We start from the raw sequence: 6,556 nt of genomic DNA, 5'->3' as shown, positions 1-6,556 counted from the left end.
ATTGACATATCATCTCAATAGTTTATTTATTAACAAATCAGACCAACAGTTATTATTTAAACCCAAGATGCCAAGATCAATAAAAATTTGAGGCACTAGGATTCAGTGCATACATTATGCATTCAGCACAAAAGGAGCAGTCAAATTTGTACAGCTTCATCAAAATATGAAATCGTATAATGCATAGAGATGAATTATATGAAAGCTACGACAACTGTTCAGAAAGCTTAATTAAAAAACAAAAGGACAATAACAAGCAAAGATAACTTTTTTCGTAATAGGATTGAATATACAATTATACACTTCCTCTTCTAACAATAGAGATAGAGGTGATGCATGATTTCAGACTGCTGTAACTTCACTCTTACACAAAACAAGAATTGTGACAACTTTAATTTCATAAATCTGATACAGGACAGAAGCCTTTATGGATCTGATACAAATTTCGATGCAGGAATTTTAAAACTCAGCATTCAGTTAAGGTTCTTGAATAGGGTTTTGCTGTTTAAGGGTTTACCTAGGTTCCCTAAGCAATTTTTACAAGTTAATTTTCACACACTATGCAAAGTATTTAAACAAAACAATCACATTACATTTATAATGTCATCATTGCAGCATATAAACACAACAAAATTCTCATCTTTATTATTAAAATTACTACTTTTGAGTAAGTTTCAAAGAATGCACTTTGCCAAGAGACACGGACAAAATACATCTTTCACCATTGTCATCCAAATATCTCTACTTCAAGCTAAAATTCATGAACCTAGAAACACAGAGATCACAGGAAACTGCAAATGAGCATGACCCATATAAACAGGGAAACTGTAAATGAATCAGGAAGACGTAGGTAGCCATTGATTGGAGTTATTTATATGGTCTCTACACGGGTGCACACACACAAGATTGATTGAAAGCCCAAAATACCCACACAAAATACCCACACACAACAAAAAATTGCTTCGTATGTGTGAAACAGAGATTTCCAGATGACTTTTTCTAAACCAACAAGATGCATGCAAGGCTAATTATGGTCAGTTGTGATACATAAAACAAGAGAAAGAGAAGAGCAACGTACCTGTAATCAACGGCGGCGATGAGGGTTCGACGGAAGCACCACGGAGAGTGAGAGGGTGAGGGAAAGCGTAGAGGGAGAGTGAGTGAGAGGGTGAGGGAAAGTGTAGAGGGGTAGTGAGACTAACGGAGAGGGAGACGTTGAGGCAGAGTTCAGGAGAGAGTGATGGCAGAGCGAGGGAGAGTATGACTGTATGAGAGTGAACAGTTTCTGAGACATTGGGGTTTGAAATGGTAACATGTTCAGAAAACTCGATTTACCAGTTATCGAGTTATGTGTGCATACATAATTGAAAGAAGCCACTTCTGTTTTGGCCGCGTGGCACAAAGTTCACACATAACTCGCCTATTGAATAATCGAGTTTTTCAATATAACTCGATTTCCCGTTTGTCGAGTTACAAAACAGGGGCATTTCCCTATTTAGTTTGGAGAAAATGGCACAATGCTGCTATTTTTGCCCAAACAGGGCATTTCCCAATTTTGTCCCAAGTTTGAATGCAAATATAGACTAATTGTAATGTAAAATTTTAACACATTAAACATTAACAAAAATTTTAAACAAAATAAAAAATTATACATAGCACTTTTGTTTTCTTATAAAGGTGGTAAGTGTCCTTATTATCTCATAAATTTTATAAAGAAAATGATCATTTGAATAATTTAAGTTTAATTAAATTGTAATGAAAAATATTTTACAAGTAACAATAAACAATAAAAATATCAATTTTCAATTAATTATTTGCAAAACTTTAATGAATTTCAATTAATTATTTGCAAAAATTTAATGAATTTGTACATTGTATGCCTTTTCAAGCAAAGAGTATCTAAATTCATAGTCTATATGTTGTGAGTGGTAAGGGGATAGTCTTAATTAAGTGTGTACCTTACAGTGACTTGTCCTTGAGAAACCTTTTATTATACCTAAACATAAACATGTCAAGTGTTAACATAAATTTTAAAGCATCTCCAGCAGATTCTCCAAATTTTTGTACTGTTTAAAGAATGAACAGTAACTTTTACCTTTAACTATGCACTTTTTCAAATATACTTTTCAACAGATTCTCTATCTCATTCTCTGTCTCATTTAAATATTATTTCTTTATTCATTCTTTATTCTTTTTTTAACAAGTACACATCTTCCAACATTTTTTTGTTCAATACCTGATTATTATAATAGAAAAAAACATTTGAAGAATGAATAGTAAAAGCTACAGTGTTCTCCACTTATAGAGAAGCACTGTAGCAACTCTACTCTAAAAAATAGAGATAAAGAAGCTGTTGGAGTGGGTTTTGAGGGTGTTGATACTCTAAATTTGGCTTTAAAGAAGCCATTGGAGATGCAGTCAAGTAATTATATAATTTTTTATGTTCATCCCATGTGTGTAGAACTTTTGTACTATGTGATACACATTAGAGAGAAAAATATCAAGATTTTTATAACCATAACCAAAAGAGTATACACATTTTTTTATTTATTCCAACAACATGTTAGTGAAAAACAATTCAAAGAAACAAGGTAATAACGGTAGTGTTTCAAAATTCATAGTTTATTTACGCCAATAAAATACAAATTGGTATTTGTGCAATTAAGTGTTGTGGTTTTTTAAAAAGTATATTGAATATATGCTTTTCATTTCAGGTATCCTGGTGCATAGGTGCACTTTAGCCAAAAAAATTGAGTTGGTGAATGAATAAAAATGGGTGAAAAATTGTTGTTGCTTTAACGTTGCTTCCAAGTGCAGGACTATAGTTAAATAATAACTCGATGAGTCCAAGGTCAATTCCACAAGGAAAATGAGTTGATTAGCAATTCACAAAATAAAATAAAATTTTATTAAATAGAAATTATGATGGGTTGATAAGGAAAAGATTAAATTGAGGAAAACAACAATATTTTAAAACCCCTAGGGCCTATTTGGTACTGTTGTTTACACAATAGTTTTTGTTGTTTAAACACAGTATATGTATTTTCACAACACTTTTTCATCCACACGTATTTTCACAACACTTAAAACACGAGCTTAATATAAATTTGTTACCAAACGGGCTCTAAGGTTTAGGGAGATCCAGACAATACATCTATTGGTTTTTTTTTTTTTTTTTTTTGGAGTTAAAAGATCATAAACTTGTATCGATGATGAAGGAAAAGTAAACAAATTTAATGAGAAATGAGAGGAAAAAAAAAAAGGAAAAAAAAAAGAAGCAACGGAGATAAAAAAAAAAAAAAAAAAAAGGAAATCCGGAGGAGGAGAGAGAAAGAATTAGTATAATAGAACGGTTGGCAATATTTTAATCTAACAAATTCAATGGCTAATGAACAGTAGCTCATCAGACTTGATGGGCTACTGTTCATAAGCCCAAAAAAAAATTGGGTATGCCTAAGCTGCTGGAGGTGGTTTTTTTGCTCACATTCTCTATTATGGCTAAGATGTGAGGGATGCCTATATTGCTGGAGATGCTCTTATGTCAAGTTCTGTTTTCTCTCTATATAGCTTTGTCATATTAAGGGGTTCGGCTATGTCTTCTTTTTGTGCTTCTGTGAAGTGCTGTTACCCGGCCAGAAAAACAACAGTAGCTCCATCACAGATGGCATTCCCACAAGACCATTGCCCAAACATTTCTGGCGAAAGGCATTCACACAAGACGTGGTTTACAATCTTTGGTTGCTGACAACAAAATTCACACCGCGGTTCCACCTTTAATTTTCTTCTCTGTAAATTATCTCTTGTGTGTAGGATGTTGAGGCATGCTCTCTGCACAAATATAAAGCATGGATTTTCTCTCAGTCCCACTGCATAGTACCTTCGTCAAGGAGGTCTATTACTCGCATAGATTGTGGAATAGGGCCAGTAAAAATTGAAGGATGATGATTTTATACTTCAACTAAAACTCATACGAATGCTGATTTTAGCACTAAGAACACAATAATTATCCTTCTAAGGTATTTATATAAATTATATTGATTTTAGGCAAGACAAAACTAGTATTTTAATTCTCAGGGAATCCTAAGTATTTAACATGCATGGAGTCTATTAAATCTAAGTTAAATTTAAAAATTATACAATAGTAAACATTTTCCTAGATAAGTAATTCAATAAAATAAAATAAAAACACACACACAAGAAACATTAAAATTATAAAAGTATTGTTAAGAACATACTGATAGAAGTTTGGGTTTCACCTTTAGCTTTAGAAAGACTTCTAGCAAGCCATTAAACCCACCAAAAAAAAAAAACTATAAGAAATAACTAATTTCATTCTAGAGCTGCCACTTTTTTGAATTTTTTTTTTTTTTTTTTAAAATCTAAAAAGCCTTTAAATAGGCCAAGAAATTTTATTACAAATAGAAATCTTGTTTAAAAAAGAAAAAGAAAAAACTTTGGTTTTTCAGGCTTCATTTAAACAACTTTTTTGGCTCATTAAACATCATAATTTGGAGTTTTCATAAATTACAAGGGGCGGAGTCAATAGTTCAAGAAATTGTCAATATTGGCAAGATCTCAATAATATAGACACGATTATATTCGAAGCAACAACGAGGCCAAGCACATGGGTAGAACCAAGATTCTATTGTCTCGAGAGCACAACAATTTAGGACACAAACCTAGTCACCCTTGTAGGAAAATAAGGACCATGATGCTTCCAATTTCATCACATTTCATACTATATAAGACGCTTCATTTGTACTTTTCCTTTTAACTCCCTTTTCTAGGAACCCTGCAGAGCTACAAGGCTAAAATGATAAAAGGATGAAAACCTAACGACCCTCCCACATCTACTGCTACCAGAATGCGACACTTGAATCAAGCAACAACAGTTTAGCCTAAGAACGACAGCAAAGACTTGGCGTAAATGTCTAAGGAATTGCATAACCTTATTTAAGTTTAATTCTCGTTGATTCTGGTCTTATGTTATGGCTTATCCCGACAGATTGGCCGTAAGCAAGCATTGAGAACCATGTCCTAAATAATGTTTCTTGCAAATCAGAGCTCCCCCAAAAAAAAATCTATAAGAAATAACTAATTTCATTCTAGAGCTGCCACATTTTTGAATTTTTTTTTTTTTAAATCTAAAAAGCCTTTAAATAGGCCAAGAAATTTTATTACAAATAGAAATCTTGTTTAAAAAGGAAAAAGGAAAAATCTTTGGTTTTTCAAGCTTCATTTAAACAACTTTTTTGGCCCATTAAATATCATAATTTGGAGTTTTCATAAACGAAGAAGGGCGGAGTCAATAGTTCAAGAAACTGTCAATATTGGCAAGATCTCAATAATGTAAACACGATTATATTCCAAGCAACATCGAGGCCAAGCACATGGGTGGAACCAAGATTCTATTGTCTCGAGAGCACAACAATTTAGGACACAAACCTAGTCACCCTTGTAGGAAAATAAGGACCATGATGCTTCCAATTTCATCACATTTCATACTATATAAGACGCTTCATTTGTACTTTTCCTTTTTAACTCCCTTTTCTGGGAACCCTGCAGAGCTACAAGGCTAAAATGATAAAAGGATGAAAACCTAACGACCCTCCCACATCTACTGCTACCAGAATGCAACACTTGAATCAAGCAACAACAGTTTAGCCTAAGAACGACAGCAAAGACTTAGCGTAAATGTCTAAGGAATTGCATAACCTTATTTAAGTTTAATTCTCGTTGATTGTGGTCTTATGTTATGGCTTATCCCGACAGATTGGCCGTAAGCAAGCATTGAGAACCATGTCCTAAATAATGTTTCTTGCAAATCAGAGCAAACATTCACCAAAAGAATCTATCTGCTAGCTTTACTAGTTGGAGTAGTCTTGGTGGTTTTAAAAATACTCAACCCGCTACCTTTAATAGTTGATCCAACCCAACCCACTTGAAAATCAATATCAATATCATATCCATATAGGACAATGCGGGGCTGAGCAGGTTGAATGGTTGGACGGAATAATCGGGTTATTGCACAAGCATAATCAGAACTCATAGGCGATAAATGTCAAAAGTACTCTCACTAAGTTGACCACATCATTGAGCATGCAAGAAAATGATTGCAGCCGAACCTCATAAGTTTATCATCATGCTTCAAAGTGGAAAAGTAATTGAAAAGAACATTTTCAAAGGCCATGAACAGGATAAATCTAACAAAGTAGAGAATAGTGACAAGTCTTACCTTAAACCTGAGTCTAGTAAGATTGAGAGATGTCCTAGCTTTACTCATTTTTCTCATAGGCTAATACCCCCTCAAAGGTGAATCAATAATTGCAATTTCACTTCAATTAAATTTTATTGTTTTAATTTGATCTATCTTAGAGCATCTCCAAAAAATTTACCAAATTTTTGTACTATTTGAAGAATGAATAGTGACTTTTATATTTTATCTATCTACTTTTTCAAATACATTTTTCAACAGATTCTCTATTTCATTCTATCTCATTTAAATATTATTTTTTTATTCATTATTTATTCTTTTTTTGAACAACTACACATCTTC

Source organism: Quercus suber, unplaced genomic scaffold (assembly GCF_002906115.3).
Source record: "Quercus suber isolate HL8 unplaced genomic scaffold, Cork oak 2.0 scaffold_3B, whole genome shotgun sequence".
NCBI classification, from domain to species: domain Eukaryota; kingdom Viridiplantae; phylum Streptophyta; class Magnoliopsida; order Fagales; family Fagaceae; genus Quercus; species Quercus suber.
This window is presented reverse-complemented; position numbering follows the sequence as displayed.